The 21,347-nt window shown below is 37.2% G+C and overlaps 2 long non-coding RNA genes across 2 annotated transcripts; one reads left to right on the top strand and one right to left on the bottom strand.

Moving 5' to 3' along the window:
• Nucleotides 1-3,204: 3,204 nt before the first annotated feature.
• On the bottom strand, nucleotides 3,205-9,337 carry LOC123553566 (uncharacterized). The gene is made up of 4 exons (XR_008368317.1): nucleotides 9,270-9,337; nucleotides 7,709-7,916; nucleotides 7,342-7,459; nucleotides 3,205-4,466 (listed from the first exon to the last, which is right to left on the bottom strand). It is a non-coding gene; the product is annotated as an uncharacterized LOC123553566 (long non-coding RNA).
• A 3,484-nt stretch (nucleotides 9,338-12,821) lies between these two features.
• LOC123554169 (uncharacterized) lies at nucleotides 12,822-20,396 on the top strand. Its single transcript, XR_008368439.1, has 3 exons — nucleotides 12,822-13,022; nucleotides 18,691-18,801; nucleotides 20,320-20,396. It is a non-coding gene; the product is annotated as an uncharacterized LOC123554169 (long non-coding RNA).
• The last annotated feature ends 951 nt before the right edge of the window (nucleotides 20,397-21,347 follow it).

The following is a 21,347-nucleotide window of genomic DNA, read 5'->3' as shown; positions in this document are numbered from 1 at the left end:
TTATTTTCCTCCACTACCCATAAATAATTATGAATTTTCCACTAACTCCCACCACCTATAATTATTCAGGCCCGGCCGAGGGGGCCCGTGCCCCCCCCCCCCCCCCCCAGTTGGCGGAGAAGTGACATGTACTCATCAAAGATGCCCCTCAAAATTTAGACCCAGAAATGCACCAGAGGCCACCATTTCATACCTGTATTTCAAAATTTCCAGGGGAGATCCCCCAACCCCACCCCCATTCAAGAGGGGAGTATCGTACTCCTCCAATACCTCAACATTTAGACCTAAAATGCACCAGAGGCCACCATTTTATGCATGTATTTCAAAAATTTCCGGGGGGAGTCAATCTGATTCGCCCCTGACCCCTGAACCCCTACCTAACATGAGCAAAGGCGCCCCCTCGCAAACCTTGCGTCTCGGCGTCGATGTCCTCGTTTAAGACTTGTGCCCCCACCCCCCACCCCCGTCAAAAATTTCTGGATCCGGCCCTGTTATTAAATGTACAAAAATCGAAACATGGAGAGGTCTATTGTTATAACCGATGGCGGTATTTACCGTTTTCCCTTTCTATATCTCAAAAACGTTGAAGAGTCACCAAAATGCTTCATTCCGCTTCGAAACTTCGCCATTAGAATAGAAAAATGTTTATACCCCACCCACCTGATTTATTATAACCTCACACGTAAAATATGATGGCACTTGCAGTTTTCCCGCCTAAATACAAAGAAGAAACGTCTGCTTCCGGTTATCAAGAAGGCCCGATTTTTACGCATATTCATCTTTTATTATTCACGTTTCCATCTTAACGTTCACATCTGCAGGTGTGTTCAATCAAACATTAGGAAAATCTTCCGAACAATGTACGAAAATGTATATATCGATCTAGTAGTTTCTACTGAAATATCACGTTGAGTCATAAAACATACACGTATCATGCCCCACGCCGACAAGACTTGTCATTTCTTTGGACATGATATATGGAATATTTGTCAACCGTTTTTAGAATAATGACTTCACGCAGTACATGTTTTGGTAAACTTGTTTTAAAGACACTGTCCTCCAGATCGTACGACAACAGAAAAAAAAGAAAAAAAAGTTAGATATCAAAACAACTATTGTTGTATTTCTTAAGGTTTTAAGACTTAGTTACTGACAGATTATGTTATAGAAACACCTAAGAATTAGTTGTTTTTGCGAGTTTTTCCATTCAAAGTACTGATATAGAGTATGGAAAACTGCCTTTATATTTATTAAACGACCGCTACGCGCATATTTCTCAGTGGTGTATTGGTCAGGACCGCAGGAAATTTTTATTGCCGCGGCGGCCTGTGTTTGATTCCCAACTCGAGCATGTTTTTTTCTCTCTCGCTCTTGATTTGGCATTTTAAGACAGATTAGAAACAAAATCTCATGTTCTATTGTCCAAAATATGACAAACTTTTAGCGAAAATCTGGGTGTCAGTGCCTTTAAATGGCTAAACGCGAATTTTGAATTTTATGATGTTGGTTTTCTTAGCGACTTACACAATTTATTGTAAAAAGGTTTCCGAATCGGCTAGTGCTTCATAAACACATTGAAATACCTGAGTCAGATATGTCCTTAATATGGATAATGACGATATGTTATTTACGTCGGCATCGGATAATGAAATCGATACCATTGATCTATTAACATACGATTTCACGTGGAATGTGAACGCCAGTTTTTGTATTTGTGCGAGCATGGAAAAATTCGACTGATCTTCATGCAAATAATTTTTGCTCAATTCACGCATGTTTTCGTTTCGGCCTGCCTCGATTTCACATTCTATTTCTTTTCCCGGCGTATGCGAAACATCCTTAACTGGTGGCATAACAACGTAACGTGCCAGTCAGAACATACGAGTGTGAATGAAAGGCGGAAAAAAGGAAATATCAATCGGTCTTCAGGGATTTCATTGAATTCTACACAAGTGCGAGATATAGGACATAATCGGTGACACGATTATATCACGTCAGTAAATGTTGACTGACAAACCTTCGGCGATTATGGACGCTGACTGCAAATTCAACGGGAATGAGACAGAAAAATGAAATATTTAATGAACAGAAATAAAAAAAAAAAGATCAAATTTCTTAGATCGGTAATGTCAAAATTGTGTTCCGTGTATCGCGGTCAGTAAAGGAAAATGTCCGTAAGTAATGAAGAGAGATGATCAAACACGCCCCCCCCCCCCCCCACACAGTTTTAATATTTTTACAATCCTCCCACCACCCATAAAGACGATTTTTGCGATGATTATGATTTTCTGATGGATCCCACCACCCATAATTATGATTTTCCGATAGACCCCACCACCCGTCAACAGAAAATTCTGTTGCCGTCCGACACCCCCATACAGTTAATTCTGGAATCGCCCTAACCTAGTGACCTAAATATTTATCTAGATACTTGACATAGATTTCATAGAGAGAAATCAATAACTTATGATGATCAACTAGAAAGGGATTTTGCAGACTAAAGTTTCCTAGTGTTGACATCAGGTAAAGCAATTTCAAAATTGGCAAAGATTTCATGAGGACAAAAATTCTGACTAATTTCTATGATGATCAAAATTGAGCCGCGCCCTGAGAAAACCAACATAGTGGCTTTGCGACCAGCATGGATTCAGACCAGCCTGCGCATTTGGGCAGTCTGGTCATCCATGCTGTTCGCTAACGGTTTCTTTAATTGCAATAGGCTTTGAAAGCGAACAGCATGGATCGCTATTGCAATAGGCTTTGAAAGCGAACAGCATGGATCCTGACCAGACTCTGGTCAGGATTTATGCTGGTCGCAAAGCCACTATGTTGGTTTTCTCATGGCGCGGCTCAAATGATAGATTTGGCATCTAGATCGTTAATTTGTATTTCTATGATCTGACACTGTGACCTAGTTTAGGATCTCAGGTAAACCAGTTTAAAACTTGACAAAAATTTCATAAAGATATAAACATTCTGACAAAGTTTTACGAAGATCTACTAGTATTAGAAAACCTAACCTCTAGTGTGAAAACAATGTTTTCCTATAATTTAATTTAGTGACCTAGCTTTTGACTTCATGTATATTGATTTTATTTACGGTACCAACACAGCAGACACAGGAGAAATTATATGGTGCCAAACAGCGGTAAAAGAATTCGTTTAGCAGCTCATTTACATCAAAATGAAAATAGCATGTCTGTATGAAATCAACTTTTTCATCTGCTACAGCAAACCGAGTATTTATTCTCTATATGTCGCTTATTACGTTTAAGCAGTGGTTGAGACAATTATTCTTACAAAGTTGTGTGAAGGTGGGTTTGAAAATGTGGGCTTTAAAAATGAAAGCAAGGTTTTAGTATTAATATGTCTAGTGACCAAGTGTTTCATCTCAGATGGCTAAGTAAGGTAGTTCTGCACGTTTGGGTAGAATTTTTTTACAATGTAGAATTCGATTAAACCCAATTTTTTCAAAACTTCAGAATTCGAATAGAAAATTCAGCAAATAAAAATGTTAGGGTTGTGTGCTTGACTTTTTGCTAGACTGGTTTGAATTTTTTGGAAGTCACACAATGTTTCATAAAGGGAGTCTATGAGAAGATCACAAATTTCATGTTTTTTTCAACAATATAGATTTTAATGAAACTTCTCACAGTCGTAAATAAACTTATAGTCTGGTCTATAATCTGATGATATAAAATATTTAAGTCCGTGTGCTTATTTTTGTGATGACCATGATTTAAGTGAACCGCACATTTAAAGTCAATATAAACACATGTTTTTAAATTATTTAACTTTTCAGATGTTTTAATATCATATTTTAACTTTAGAAAGAAATTGACAGTGCCATTGTAATAAATTTACTCACGGGTTGCTATTGGTTTATGAAATGATTTTCGTTTCCGTACGCCGACTCCGCCGAATCAAGGCTTTATTCTACGTTTTCCGGATAAATGACATTACATCACCACTTCCGTTTTTTCAAATGTGCAGAACTACCTTAAGGGTAACATAATGAACAATTAAATTAACATTGTGATTACTATAGTATTAACGTTTCAATTGTTTGCTGACGGACACAGCGAAACCACAATAGCCTTCACGGAGCACTTTGTGCTCAGGTGTGTTATAAACTTAACAAAATTAATAGTGAAGCAATAATGTTTATGTCACTTCTTGTGCTGATACAGGCAGTAACACGTCCTGACATGGTCTTTTTGTACTGTTTTAGAACAGCGCTGCAAATGTTCGCTTCGCTTATTGACTAAACTATTATTGTCATAAAACACATAACTTCTTCACTTATTAAGCCAACAGGGTTTGTTGAACACATATCTATACCAAATTCGCTGAAGATTGGACGAGAAATAAATCAAGTGTTTTTGCTTTAAAGAACACAGTCTGCATTTTTCATTGTTGTGCTGCACTTGACGGATTATGACGGTGCTTGACTTCTTTGCTTTTACCTGAAATGTAATGTAGAAAAGTATAACATATGAACACAATTTACTGTCCTATCTTTGAAATGTTAGAAAGTGTCATATACAACGGAAATATTCTGTGTTCCACACTAATCATACACGCTTTTCGTGTATTTTGTAAAATATAGGACTGGCGACGGGTTATATGGGAGACTGCATGGCAAATAGCAAGGGACGGACTAATTGGATATTTGTCCCCTTTTCTGCTTAGTCATGCCTTTTACGGTGTTTCTACTGTGTGGATCATATCATCATTTTTTATATCGGAACTACTCTTAAAACCCTTTTGATTCCATATGACAGCGTATTTTGGATAAAATATTAAAATTACTGTACAAAATGTATATTCATACATGTACACGCACACACGCACGAAAGCACGCACATACATACATACACATCATATTGTAGAACCAATCTATATTTATAAAGAGCTATGCAGCACGCTAGCTACACAGGGACTGATTACACCAAACAGGAAGTGACTACTCAGTGTTAATGTGAAGTAGTCAAAGATGTAGTTCCATGCTGTTGATGAAATCTGGTATGAGGCATATGAGGCTGTGGCAGTTACGATTTTGGCTTATGTTTATTGCTTATTGTAATGAGAAAAGATATAGACCATTTTCATTGTAAATTTCCAGAAATAAGTTTTATTCTTTGAGAAAATGTCTACATACGCGTAATTGCTAAAGGGCTATTTTCATGGGAACATTTTTAATGGCTGATGTTTCTCAGAACAGATTATTTTTCTAATATGTAACATAATATGTCAATATTTTTCTATTTTTGATAAGAAGACATGTTATACTAAATGACCATATATGGTTTACATATCATTGAAATGCTCTAAAGTGCTGAAAATGAAGTCTTAATATTTTAAATATTTGTATATTGAAATAAAGAAGGAAAAAGTTACATAGAGAATAATAGGTGAGTGCCGTAGATGAGAAAGTTTATCTGGCGAGGTGGAGGAGGTTATCGGGTGAGCCGAAGGCGAACCGGATAACGTCCGGAGCCGAGCCAGATAAACTTTCTCCATCTTAGGCACTAACCTATTATTCTATTTATCTTGTCATTACTTCATTATCCGATATTTGGCAATTTATTTTACAAAAATAAGTGTGCCACAACCGCTTTAATGACGTCATATTCGCAATGACGTCACTTATATAATGACGTGATTACCGGCAAAATCGCAATAACTTCTTCGTTTTTGAATAAAAACTCATTATTTGACCACTCATTTTCTTAGTTCGGACATTTCCAACACAATGATGATGGTTTCGTTGCAAAATTTCTTATGACAACAATATCGATCATAAGGTCACATGATCAACTGACCATATATCACTGGTCACATGATCAACTGACGGTATATCAAGATAGATATACGGCACCCTGATATCGGGTCGAAAATACTGCAAGTGACAGGATAAATAGAGAATAATAGGTTAGTGCCGTAGATGAGAAAGTTTATCTGGCGAGGTGGAGGAGGTTATCGGGTGAGCCGAAGGCGAACCTGATAACGTCCGGAGCCGAGCCAGATAAACTTTCTCCATCTTAGGCACTAACCTGTTATTCTATTTATCTTGTCATTACTTCATTTTCCGATATTTGGCAATTTATTTTACAAAAAAAAGTGTGTGACAACCGCTTTAATGACGTCATATTCGTAATGACGTCACTTATATAATGACGTGAATACTGGCAAAATCGCAATAACTTCTTCGTTTTTGAATAAAAACTCATTATTTGACCACTCATTTTCTTAGTTCGGACATTTCCAACACAATGATGATGGTTTCGTTGCAAAATTTCTTATGACAACAATATCGATCATAAGGTCACATGATCAACTGACCGTATATCACTGGTCACATGATCAACTGACGGTATATCAAGAAAGATATACGGCACCCTGATATCGGGTCGAAAATACTGCAAGTGACAGGATAAATACTATTATTACTATGACATTGCTAAAACATAGATGAAGGATATTTGTTTGTTCCAGTGCAAGACTTAAACGCCTTTATCGAGTTCATATCAGATGCTGCATCTATTTTCACGAGTGGAACTGCCGCGAGTGAAAATTTAACATATGGTGTTCAAGAGTGAAAGATATTTTGATATTGCATGTAAAACAAACACACTTTCTTTTTATTTTACCTTTATACTAAAATGAACCCATTTTACAGCCTTACTAGTTGAATATGTATTATATATCTATAGCATTCTATATCTATTTCATCTATCCAATCGTGAACGTTAATTTGCAACACCGTTTTCACATGACCGTACAATATATTACCATATTTGATGCACATGTGTACAAAAGAGCCTGTATTTTTTCGTATTTGGACGGTTCAACTGTCCAATGTTAAACATACAAAAAGCCCGAAACGCAAGAAAATGTTCCGAATGTAAACCGGTTGAAACAGGCGCTCTATGTGTTGTTTTTTTTTCGTCTTAAAATCAAAAAAGCAGAAGAATCATTTCAAACTTAAATAAAATAGATATAGAATAAAAAGGTTATTTAACATTGTACTGTACAATACGAGATATATTTGGATTCCTAGCAGCTCGTCCAATATGGTTTTCTCAGCAACTCTTCCAAATATATCTCCGAATTGTACGGAACAATGTTAAATAACCTAAAAATATTTTTCACTGTGAAAATATCAGATGTATTTCAAGCTCGTATTTTGATAATTCATTGAAAAGCATGTGTGTACAATACGCTTGTATTGCAACTGTTCTTCTTGAATGTTTTGCTTTCTTGATGTCCTTATATATATTTATCACTAATACAGATTTTATCAATGAACGACTCAAAAATGTTTCAAATTATATTTACCTTTACTTGTCATCCTGCCACACCAGATTTTGATCTGCTGTTATTTCTGCAAGCCTGCTTTCAGTCTTGTTTCCTTAGACCACTGAGAAAGGGAACATCCATTCATGCCGATCCATGGCTGTAATTTTAAGGCGTTACAAATAAGCTTTTTAGAAAAAAATATTGAATTGAAAATAGTTAATAAAAACAAAATGATCACTCATTTATTACTTAATACTTAATTTCAATAAATCATACAATCGGGTATACATATATACAATCCTTTCTGGTCACTGTGCTCGATATGATACATTTATTTAATAAAAAAATCGTTTCTATCACATGACAAAAATCATATTTTGCAGAAAAATCTAATGTCAAAACTTACTGGATCCTTTGCTCATTTCTTCCTTTAAACAAGTGTAGTCTGGTAAGGGTTCACGCGATGGGAAGTGTCAGTATATGGTTGATAAGGAAATGCCCTTGTGTGTAATCATGTAATAGTTGACTTTTTCAGCCATCCTATCTATAATTCTTGCAAATTCTCAGCTTTCTGTTTCGTCCTTTTCGACGTCCTATTCGATTCCTTACAGGAGCTGAAGATGAAAGAAAAAATGTTTAAAGTATTGTAACGATTCTTTTTGAAAATGTCTAAACAACTTTAACTACCTTATTTGTTTTTTAAAACAATACTTTCTTCCAATGATAAAATCATTGTCTGGTGTTTTGAAATCTTTTTTCCTAACGATACCTTACATGTGCGCTAGTCTTGCTTCCGACACAGGGGTGTAAAATTCCACTCGTCCGCTCGCATTGGCGAGCTCAAGTCAGGATAGGACAGGTGGACCTCACAGTACACACGGGCGAGTCCTGATATAAGGTGAACTATTTTATTTCATTTTCGGCAATTTTTGCATTTATTTATCAGAAAACCTTCATTAAAGACAACCTGTGCAGTTCCATTTAGAAGTCCTATGTTAAAGTCGAGAAATTCCCGATTTTCTAAGGCCAACCCATGCCCGATTTTTGGCCAAAATTGTCACCTCATGTGCAAGTTTTCGCATTTTTCGAGTGTTTTACATTAGTTAAGCAAATGTTTTCATGCGCAGAAGGTAAAATGAGCACTATTTCTTCAAAAATGCCACGAATTTTGCAAATCCATCGTGATTTCATGTCTAAATCATACAAATATGGGAACTGATCTGCAGCAGATTTAGGAAATTGACAGAGTTATGTACTCTTGCCTACAGGTAGAGACTATTATATTGAACAAGTGATAAAAGCTTCAAAGCTATACATTAAAAAACATTACACAAATATGAACTAGTACGAAAAACTTAACCAAGATTTCTAGGTCAAAAGGGGCTATAATTCAGCCAAAATCCTTGATGGAGTTGTGTACTCTTGCGTATAACTGGACATGGTGATGGACAAAATGTAGACTGGTACGAAAAACTCAACTATGGTGTAACGCCGACGCCGACACCCTAGGCCGTGGTGAGTAGGATAACTCTACTTATTCTTCGAATAGTCCAGCTAAAAATCCTTAGAAATCAGACTAAGAAATTTTGTGATACATGCACAAGAATAAGTCTGACAAGTCATAAAACATGGAGTATAGAATTAACATGTTATTTGGGTTGTTTTTGTCACAAAACCTGTCGTTTTTCAGTACCAAATAAAGTCCTCAGAACGCCCAGAATGCACCAGATGGATCCATTGTTTTCAAACTTTTCCGGGGGAACATGCCCCCGGGCCCGGAACCCCATCCCCAGTTGCTCGAATACAGTTTGCGCCCCCCCCCCCCCCCAGCCACCCACTTCTACCAAATCCTGTATCCGCCTCTTGATAATACTAGCTACACCAAGTGTACATTATGAGCATTCTGCACATATTTTGCCCAATATATTATAAAAACATTTTTTTTGTCAATACATTTTAGTATTTACCTTAATCTTGATGTATATTCACTTTTAAATTTTAGTAAACAGCTAGTCGACTTCCATTTCTTTCATTTGTAGTGCTCGCGTACGGTCTGGTACGGCCTACGGGGCGATAGCCTGAACCCGGAACACAGCAAGAGTGATTTCCCTTGGCGCGGGCAGCACGAAAAGACGTTGCTGGTGTTGCTAGACAATATTATTTGGCTATTGTCCCAATAAGCATAAAGTACAGACTGATTCCACCTGGTAAGTTTCCCACAGTTACAATATTGGTGGCAGCGGTTCATTTTGAGCCCATATTTCGCCGACCAATAAATCGCTACCGAAGTTCTATTTTTAGGCTTGGCCAACTTGCCAGTCTAAAAACAGTTGTGACTTGTGTTGGAAAAGGGACCGGGTGAGGCGTAATTGAATTTAGTCTATTACGTTCTAGGTCGAAAACACTTATTTAAGTGTTATAGGTTGAATAATTGAAAAATTATTCGACATTTCCAGACAGTTTGTTGGGACTTGTACCATCGGAAATCCCTATAGTTGGTATAGTAGTATACCTTGGTTGAAGTTTAAGGATCCTTAAAAGATTTTTTTTGGGTCAGTCTGGAATTGAAATAATTAAATTTATTTCTGATTTTGTTGTTGTTATTTTGATTTTTATCAAAAATGTCACAACAAAAGAGTCCAGAAGGTAAGTCAGTTACATCTGGTATTAGGGCACAAGTGGTTTCAATTAATTTTGCTACCCTTGAGCAATTGAGAATGATACCTGGAATTAATACAAAAATTGCCAGTGCAATTTTGTCGGTGCGTGAGGCGACGGGGAACATAACCCCGGAAGTCTTGACCGTGCTATGTCGTAAGAAATTTACAGAGTCTGAGCTGGGTCGAATTGATTTTACCCAGAATAAACTATGGCCACTTCAGGACAGTGATAAGGAGCCTGAGGCTAGAAAAGAGCCTTGTGCTTGGTCACATGTTAAGACCGGAAATACTCTAGCTAGGCCTGGGGACTTGATCACCCCTAGACCCAGAATGCATGCTGTATCTTCTGGTATGCACAGGCCATTTTTGAAAACTCTGGCTGAATTCCTTGGGACACCAGCATCGGGCAGGAAGAGGGTATCGTTACCAGAAACGAAACTGAATATCAACCTTGGTAAAGGTAGCACTCCTTTGGTGATGATGGTAATGCCAATGCAAGTAGACCATCATCAGAGGGGGGGAGTGGGAGCCGACTATAGTCAGCTGGCAAAGAAATTAAGTTCTTTGCAAAAGCATTTGGCATTTGATGGTAAGGGCAGCTGGGAAGCTTTTGATTTAAAGTTTTCCAGATATGCTGAGGCATGCGGATGGTCAGATGCTGAGAAATTTGAGGGCTTGTGCTGGTGTCTTATTGGCAAAGCTATGGACTATTATGTACTGATACATGATAGTGGTGAGGTGAACTCTTACCAGGGTTTACATAGTAAGCTTGAGGCGCGGTTTGGTGAGCACGAGTTGCCAGCGGCGGCTCAATTGCAATTTCAACAGGCTTGCCAGGAAGAGGGCGAGTCGTTAGATGATTTTGCAGACCGGCTTTTGACACTTGCAGAAAGAGCGTTCAGAGGCCTGCCAGATTCATTTGTGACTAATCAAGTCATAAGTCGTTTCTGTCAGGGCCTGTTAGATAAGGATGCAGGCATTCATGTGTTTATGCTTGATCCTACGAGTATCCAACAGGCCAAGCAGGTAGTCCGTAAATACCAACAGGCACACATGGCTATATTTGGTATGTCAAAGCACCAACCTAAGCCGTTCGAAGAGGAGGAATGGTGCGAAGAGGAGGAACGTATTTTTGCAGTGGGAGAAATGGCCGGTAGCACACAAGGGGCACCAGATAATAGGACTGTCATTGAAGCACTTAAGCAATTAGAGCTTAAATTTGATGAAGTCATGACAGTCAGATCCAGTAGAGGTGAATCTGGTGAACTACCATAGAGGCTTTATAAATGCAAAATCTGTTTTATGCTTTGACAGGCAAACTTCGGTTTGTGTGGCGGGGAGAGTGGGTCAGAGCTTTTGAAGTTTTGATAAGAGGCTATGATGCAACCGCCAGGGTTAGCCTTGCCGACGGGGATAAATAAGTTGATACTTGACACCGATGCATTGAATAATTTGAACAATGCATTGGTACCATAGGTCCAGGTCGGCAAGGAGAAGTAAGTTTCTTTGTGGTAGATATGTTTGAACATGCTGTTGTAAACATGAACATGGAGACCACAAGGAGGGTTGTGACTGAGGCTGTTTAGGGCCTCGGTAATCGGTAATACAGTCACGTCTGGACAGTCAGTTCAGTGCCTACTGTAGGACAACCAAGTTCACAGTCTGAGGTCCTATCCCCGGAAAGGACAAACAAAAGACTTGCCGTGCTTAAGGGTGCGACAGGTACCTCTGACTCTACAAAGGGTCTGGGGTCTAGCCTTCAGAATTCCATCTCGGTACCAGATCAAGGAGCTCTGAGGGATAAAATTGGACTGTGTAGTTGGTGGTTCTTAGTGGTGGAGCTGAGTGAAGTGTTGAAACAGGATGAGAAATTGCTGTTTGTTTTGGATTGGTAATGAGAAAGGACAGATCCGGCATGGTCCGATCTGTTTCGTGCCAGTCCAGTAGCTGAGTCAAATCGGTAAAACAGGGAACAATTTCTTCTGTTAGATTGTGTTTTATGTTAGTGTGACTAAGGTCAAGATGGCATTCATCTTGGTATGCTGAAAAGTCTGAAGGAGGAAGCTATTGAACTCAGTCATGGCTTAACTTCTTTGGGACATCGGACTAAGAAACAGATTAGTCCGATGAAGCCTCGTCCAAGAGACCCCAGACGAGGAAAGTGTGGTCTCACACAGTTTTACTAGGATAGGGCAGGCACCGCAAGGCCCTGTCACAGAGGAGACTTGAGCTCTGCTTGGACTAGCAGTAAGGTTACCTAGGCCCCCCTCTGTTAGGCAAAGCTCAGGTAGAGGCAACTGTGTGAGGTTAGGGTCAGCCGTCTGTTTGACTAAAGGTTGTTTATTAGTAAGTGTTCGGCTGCTGACCATTCTTGGAGTAGGTACAGTTCTTATGATAGCATTGACTATCTATAGAAGAACTGAGTCTGTTTAGGCCATAGGGGCTGATCCTGGTGCACTATGGATGCGGAGATCCATGGTCACCGGTAGCGGTGGTATTGTGGCTAAAGTGACACAATACTAGTACTGGTTAAACCCAGGAACATCTCATATTTATGAGCAAGAGACCATGGTATACTTCCGTGGTCTAAGACACCATGGTCTACTTCCATGGTGTAAGGACTACCTCCTTTCAATAGGACGGGGAGGAGTGTAGTGCTCGCGTACGGTCTGGTACGGCCTACGGGGCGATAGCCTGAACCCGGAACACAGCAAGAGTGATTTCCCTTGGCGCGGGCAGCACGAAAAGACGTTGCTGGTGTTGCTAGACAATATTATTTGGCTATTGTCCCAATAAGCATAAAGTACAGACTGATTCCACCTGGTAAGTTTCCCACAGTTACAATACATTATTGGTATACATGATGATGTCATAAGTGATGTCACAAATGACGTCATAAGCAAGTATTCTCGTTCTTTTGATCTAGGCATGACAGTTGTGAAAATATCGACTTGTTGACTGCTTTGTTGATCTTGTCACAAAATTGTGTTACCGTAAAAAATACAGGATAAAGGAAGGGATTGTTACATCTATGCAGCAACTTGTCAACGAATAGTCAAGGTAAAAAATTTATCCATAACTTTTATCACAGTCGCTTGAAGCTCTATCAATAAATATTGATCATATCCCACCCACTTCAAGGCACTTGATATACTTCACTTAGTTGAAAGAGATTTATATAAAGGAATAGGCTTATTTCTATGCTTTGTCATAATATACAGAGACGCGTCATCAAGTATGGACGACGATTAGAAGTATTCTTCAAGCGGGTGGTAATTATGATAAGAACCACTTGACCCAGTAATGGCAGAATGTTGAAATTTCACAGGAGGATTGATCATGCAAATTAAATAACCCCTATTGATTTTGGGGTCAATCTAATAATTTTCAGTGTCACAGGGGCCTGAACATGGACAAATATTTCCGGTCATTGACTTAAGAACCACTTGACCCAGAATGTTGAAACTATGCAGGAGAATTGACTATGCAGAGTAGATGACCCCTGTTGATTTTGGGGGTCACTTTAATAAAGGTCAATGTCACAGGGACATGAACATGCAAAACCATTTCCTCAATGATTTGAGAACCACTTGACCAAGAATATTGAAACTTCATAGATAGATAGATTTATTTCGATAATTGAGCAAACATGACATAGTTACAATACATGCATATAATAAAATTTATAATCACATATAAAAGTTGTCATATGAAGTAATGTGTTATGAACTATGTCAGTCACATCAATATCAAGGATGACACAAGAAAGAGAGAAAAAATCTCTTATTTCCATTGTGGTCCTTAATTCATAGGATGATTGGACATGCAGAGTAGATCTAGTTAATCTCTATTGACTTTGGGGTCACTCTATTAAAGGTCAAGGTGGCAGTGGACAGAACATGGAAATCCATTTCCAGTCAATAACTTAAGAACTATTTGGTCTAGAGCCTTCAAATTTCATAGGGTGATAGGACGTTCAGAGTAGCTGGTCCGTGTTGTTTTAGGATTACTCCGTGAAGGGTCAAGGTCACAGGGGCGGCTGGACATAAAAAACACTTTTCAATCATTAACTTGGGAACCACTGAACCCAAAATGTTGAAACTTATTAGGATTATTGGACATTATTAGTAGATGACCCCTTCTGATTTTGGGGCCACTCGATCAAAGGTCAAGGTCACAGGGAAATGAACATTAAAAAAACCGTTTCAAGTTCATAACTTGAGAACCACTAGGCCCAGAGTGTTTAAACTAAGTGAGATGATTGGACATGCCATGTAGATGATCCCTATTGCAGCCAACCATCAGTGTTCTTATATGACTAACAATACTTTAATCATCATAACGATGTTATGTTGACGTCACGTCAACGTGATATTTAGCGCCATGTACGCATCAAGAAATAGCGCTTTCAAATTTCATTTAATATTTTACTTAAAAACATGTTTTAAACGAAATGTCACATTGCACAACTGTTTGAATTAATTTATACACATACTGAATAAGTTTTTCGCTTTGCTGAATAATTCGCAATAATTTTTGCTCGAACTGAATTCTGTCGCAAGACGACATACCAGGTCTTTTTTCCGCTATAATTCTACCTCCTGTAAAAGGTGGTAATCCCAATGCCTTAAAGTATGTTTTTTCCCAAAGTTGAATTTAAAATTCCCAAATGATTATACCTTTTAGGGTGTTTGCTGTTTTAAGATAGTTTTGCTGATTTGTATGTATATTTAGGTAAATTATAATACTGTTGAACAATTTCTGAAATGTAAAACACATTTATGTAGATTTTGGTAATTTGCAAATTGTCCCAATTAAGACCATTTCCGAGCAGATTTTCTCAATTCCACCGGTGTCAGTAGCATTCCTAAATTGATGAAAAAAAGGCCTGCATACTATTACCGTTTCCGGTCTTGGCGTGTTTTAACAAGCACCTACTATTGGCGCCATGCTTGCGCGAAGAAACAGTTCCATCATATTTGATATAAATTTTACAATAAAGAACATATTAGAATCGAACTGCGCCCTCGTGAAATTATTACGCCCGACGTATAACCGCCCATCGTGTATAAATAGTGATAAAGCACTGTTTTGCTATAAATTATTTCTTAAATAGTATAGACGTTACGCTCATTTTTGGCGTACATTAGCGTAACTGATGTTATCATCGTTTTTAACCACTTTGCAGGGATCGAATTTAACGGTCGCTAACTCGCAAAATTCGAATAAGAATAAAAAATGCGAGTAGAAAATCATGGCACTCGAATATTTTTGCGATCACGTTCGAAAATCGGGGAATTCGCTCAAACTGTCCTTTTCTCTTTAAAAACTCCTTTCGGGCAGTTAATTTACCGATAATCACGTGACTGCTTCTAGACGCTTGTCGCTTTATACAAAAGTAATTATCGGATATGTAAGTAAGCGTCTAGGCAATATTTGTTTTCATTTTGGACGTCTGTAATTTGCAAAATTCTGTGAAAATGGAGAGGAAATAACATGTTTCTTGGTGCAAAAAAGCCCGCGGAGCTCGAAAATGCTAGCAACACTACCAACTGTGACCTGAGAAAAACTTAAAAGATCAACGTCAAGCCAAAAGTCCAAAGAATCATTGAGTACTTTGGTTTGTATCGTACTTTCAAAACCAGAAAGTCCCAAGCCTGTCCAGACTGTGAACTTTTATATGAAACCAAACAACAACAAAACAACTTGAATTTAGCACGTAAACAGCTTTTAAATAATTGCTAGTGGAACCCATCATTTTGCTAGTGGAAAAAATGGCACTAGCAAAAATTTGCTAGTTGGAAAAAAAGTTAAATTCGATCCCTGCTTTGACGTTACAGGGATTACTTAGGGTGTTTGGGCTAGTTTTCATAAATCATAACGTTCCGATATTTAAAAGAAATATTTGATATAGATGTCGAATGATGCTTATTCAATCAAATTATTTATCAGACAGTGAATTATATTGCATTGTTCGGATAGAATTTAATGCGTATACGTTATTTAGTTTTCAAACATAACGTCGACGTTACATTAAATTGACATTTTGGCTAGATTTTTCAATTTTCATTTGATAAATTTAATTTATATTCAACATTAGACTAATGCATATCAATTTGCAGACAACTGTATGTACTTTCAGACTGTAGTCGCAAATTTGTAAACAAATACATATTTCGGTACATATTTCGGCACGTAACAAGTTCGTAATTTTATTTTTTGTTGCATTTTTTGGACACGTGTGACATCGCGGCTGGATTAAAGTATACATATATTAAACGCCATTAACCAAGTTAAAACAGGACAACAACTTACTAATTCAAAAGTAGAGTTTATGTACTTTTTGTCAAAATAAATATTATAGAAAGCATGCGATAGTTTTAAAAGTTTTAATAAATCTGGTCAAGGAAAGACATAAAATCTTACGTTTTCAGTTGGAACTGACTTTCGCTTCCGATTTGTTACAGAAAGTATTGAAAAGCAAATGATTGAAATGACGTCAAATATAGTTGACGTCACGTCACCGAGTCTTCTTATTTGACGGAAAAAAATAATTTTATGAATTAACTAAGCCGTTATGTAATGCGCATTGGTAAATTTTGTTCCATCTTACATGACGTTTTTGTGTTCTTTTCTATTATACTATGTCGAATTAATTTTTTACTAATTATTTAACGCAGATGCGATCACATTTACTAACAGGGCGATTGTTTTGCCTTTCTTGTGATATAAGCATATAAACAATCGTATTTCTAAAACGAATTTCACGAAACATTGAAGTGTAAGAAACTTACAAATTCCCGATGTTCGCCAACAACGTACGAAACGTCATATATATATATATAGCATAAAAATATGAGCCTATTGATAAAATTCCATGTGGATCTGACGTGCATATATTTCTATAGATTCAATGGGCTTCAAATATCTTAGTCCAAAAAATTGTAGTACAGTACTCAACAGATGAATGTCGTTATATTTTTTTACTGGTCGAATATTCCCATTTTACCCGCAACCAGTGAAAGATTCTTAAGATAATTAGAAATTCTTGCATAAAACCTTTGTTTTTTGCCGATTTTGGGCATGCACAAACAGGGAAAAAACGTGTACAAACAAGGAGATTCTCGTGAGCACGCGCTGTTGGTGAACGTTTTGAATATGCTGTTGTGGGTCCAACGTAAGCAAATTATGGATCCCGAATCAATTTTGGCCGAAGTCGAAAGGTCCGAGATTTATGAAATCTTTTCATCTGCATATTTATTAAAAATATCATTTTTCAACCTAACTTTACTTTAACTTGTAATAAGCGCTACCTCTCTTGATACGCGACTGAATTGACGTTCCTTATTATTGTATTATTACGCGTATTAGACTCAAAGTAAGTTTACATGCCGCGATTTGATCCCTGAAAATGATAGGCAAACAACAATTTACAAAAATACAATTTCGTTTTCCAAATTAATTTGAGTCGAGAAAGTTGACATGCTAACTTTAAATCTTACACTAAAACATTTAAAAAATGTTGTGTCTACTTTACACATCTATGCAGTCTACTGATGCAGTGATGGTGTGTAATGTAAAGCATAAACATGACGAAGCGTAAAGTTTGAAGGATTTTTCCACAGTTAATGAACATTTGATGAACAGAAGGTATTTATTATGTATTTTTCAATTTATTTGAAGATATCACCAACCATGTTTGAGTTTATAAATCCAATCTCAGTTGATTATATCGATGTTGGAAAAATTCAAATTTTTGTGTTTATGAAACTTTATCAAACTTTGATCGCGATGGGGTGGGGTGCAAAGCAAAATTTTCTAGTTATAGGCCTAGAGATTTCATTCTTAACGACATGAAGAATCTAGGTATTGATACCAGTTTCTATTAAACGATAATATTTACATTTAAAAAGCGTAAGGGGCAGACTATTAATTTAAACCAAGCAGAATTGTGTTCTGTCGGCACCTCACCTGCAAATTGTGTAAAGACACGATGCCGTGTAGGGTTATGAATATGCCCTTTTCTCATAATTCCGAGCCTCTAAAGCTAAAGTTCCTACCGATATATCGGAAAAAGGGGAAGTCATGCTTATTTTACATATATTTAATATTAAAGAAATTACCACAACAAGAATGTCCGTTCGACATGTATAAAATACGCACTGTTTCTGTATGCCCTGGAAATGCATAAATAAAACATGTGTCCATAACAACCTGAAACGACCGACTTCGATCGGCTAATGTCAGCTGGATAGTCTTGTTTTTTCGATATTTCCAGCACTTAAGTTGTGTTTTATGCAAGAATAGCGATAACACACGTTTGTTTCGTGAAACAACATCTGCAGAATCCCTCGGGCTATGTTGGTGCACTCGCCCTACGGGCTCGTGCACCAACCAATCCCTTGGGATTCTGCAGATGTTGTTACACAAAAAAACGTGCGTTAACCCTACAATCGAAAATGTTACAGATATTTCTCCCAGTTTTTTTTAACCAAGATGGAAATAGATCAAGCCCATTATTGGATGTAAAATTTGCAGCTGAAAAGTGTGTTATGTTGTGTATTACGTTAAACTTAAATGATTTTTAGTGGCTTAATATCATAATATGTGGTACTAATTATCTGTGGACTGGTCCTACGGATGTGAAACGCGGGTAGTCGAGCATGATGGGTCACCGTATTTGATGGAGAATTTCATTTAACTTTTTTTTTTTTTTTTGTTTTGTCAGGTGATGGCGGATGTTTTGAGCGCACAGTAACAAACACTGGTCTAAGTGTATCAACGCAGGAAGCTACAAGATACATGTGATTACATCTGCTGATCGGAAGGAGTTGCTGAGGTGTGTATGTCTGGTTTGAACAGTGTTCATTTTCTCTGTACCTGTACTAAGCTTTTCCCAATTTTCCCGCACGAATCAGAAATAGGTTACGATTGATTTCTGACACAAAGTATTTTACCAATCATCACGGAACTTGGCGGAAGAACATACACTTTGCCGGAGGATCGAACTTACGATCCGTAGATCGGTTCGCTTCCTACAGAGTTTAGCGGGTGGACTCTATAATAGTATCTTACTAGACAGTATGCAAAACTAGCCAATATAATAAGAAGAGAATATTACATGAGTGTCTTTTCATATTGAGTTTATTAAACGAATTAAATAAAATGCGAGGCTCTGACGAGCATTTTATCAATTTTATTCAACGAGTTTAATAAATTCAATGTGGAAAGTCACAATGTTATATTCTTTTTATTATGTTGACTTTTCCTGTCGAATCACAAAAAAATCTACTTTCTTTACTATATAAACAAGTCAGTTCAACCAAATATACTATAAACGACGTCGACGTCAAAGCTTTATTATACTATAGTGTATTATCATTTTTAAGTTATGGCTTTATTGCACTCTCGCGACATCAAACATGTGATGAATCAAAATAAAGACAAATGTTCAATTCAAATGACATATCATTTTTATCCATTTTATTGACATGAATAACAAGCAGGGCATAGGATATTATCTGATGTTACAAAACAGAATAAGATGTAATATTATTTTAGCTCACCTGAGCACGAAGTGCTCAAAGGTGAGGTTTTGTGATCGCCCAATGTCCGTCGTTCATCGTCCTCCATCAGTCGTCCGTCGTCAACAATTTGACTGTTAACACTCAAGTCTCAAGAGGTCACAATTTTGGCCCAAACTTAATGAAGCTTGGTCAGAGTGTTACCCTCAATAAAATCTTGGACAAGTTTGATATTGGGTCATCTGGGGTCAAAAACTAGGTCACCAGGTCAAAATCAAAGGAAAAGCTTGTTAACATTCTAGAGGTCACAATTTTGGCCCTATCTTAATGAAACTTGGTCTGAATGTTACCCTTATTGGCTTAATAAAATCTTGGACGAGTTTGATTTTGGGTTATCTGGGGTCAAAAACTAGGTCACTAGGTCAAAGCAAAGGAAAAGCTTGTTAACACTGTAGATGCCAGATTTATAACTGTATATTCATATCCTAATGAAACTTGGTCAGAATGTTAATCTAGATGATCTTTAGGTCAATATGTCTGACAATTGAGCGATACAGGGCCTTCATGGCCCTCTTGTTTATAAAAAAATTCGGTAGTTGCAAAAGAAAAAAATGATTTCAGGTGAAAAACGGTGCCAAGATGTTATATGTTTTTGGTTTGCGCATGATGTCATTTAATTAAAAAATACCGGTGTCTCAAAAATATTGTTAAAGTTGATACTTTTTCTGGAAGGGTTCAACTGATTCATGAACTTTTTCGAAGTATATAATTCAGTCCTCATTTCATTTCAACCAATGTCTGATAAAGTTTTACATCTCAATTTATTTTCGCAGGATGTAAAAAAACAAGCCATATTTTGGGGAAATGGAGTAGGAAGACGTTGGCTGGTTGCAGTGGCATTTTAACAGTAGGTTTTTCAGTAACATTTTTTTTTGTCTACGGAACTGGATCCGTATTGACAATCGGCAATTTCCGTTTGTTAACGTTATATTGATATCCGTATGCGATTTCGACATTTCCCGAAGGTACGTAAAGTCATATTTTGCTTTTGACCACCGATGAATGCCGAAGTAGCGTATGGAGAATATACCGAAAATTGCCGAAAGTCATTATGTGTCCGCTATCGTATACCAATCAGTTGGTATCGTGACCTTTTTTACAAGTACAATTAAAACATGTCATGTAGTAACATTCAGTCTGCTTTCAAGTTCCTTAATTGGGTTAAAAGCTTCTAATGAGACATGTTCTAACCTATTACATTACAGACTGAGAGTATATTAAATTAAAAACACACTGTAATATAATTACTAGTATGTTTATTTTGCGTCTTTAAACTGTCCGAATTATTTTCAACTTAAAAATTGGATGAGAGCAGTAGCAGCCCTGACACCTTTTCAGTTGCGATTTTCAAAAGAAAAAAAATGTCGTGAAACCAAACATTTATGTGCTACTGATAAAAAATTAAATCGCGAAAACGAATAGTTTGTCCATCGTTTGTTTTTTATTTCTTTATATTTTTGGAGTGATGGTGGTTAGCCTGTATGTTTGAAAACAATCTCTGACAATAGCGTAATGGAGTCGGCTTTTTTGTTCTGGTATAAGCATTGAACTAGCACCCGAACGACCCGGATTCGAATCCTGCCATAGGTAGTTGTGATTTTTCGTGATAAAATGCTATGCTTTTTGATTTGTTACTGCTCAAACTATTAAGAATACAATATTTCATCATATGCATTCAAGATTCATACCTGTGCGAGTGAATTCATAAATCGCATGAAACTGATGCATATCTTTGCGAACTGTAAATCTAGCAAATGCCGTATTGAATTAATGCCCGAACATGCATTTTTCTGCTTGAGAT

This window comes from Mercenaria mercenaria, chromosome 18 (genome assembly GCF_021730395.1).
Source record: "Mercenaria mercenaria strain notata chromosome 18, MADL_Memer_1, whole genome shotgun sequence".
NCBI lineage: Eukaryota > Metazoa > Mollusca > Bivalvia > Venerida > Veneridae > Mercenaria > Mercenaria mercenaria.
The sequence above is the reverse complement of the archived record's forward strand: the minus strand, read 5'-3'. Positions and strand labels throughout refer to the sequence as shown.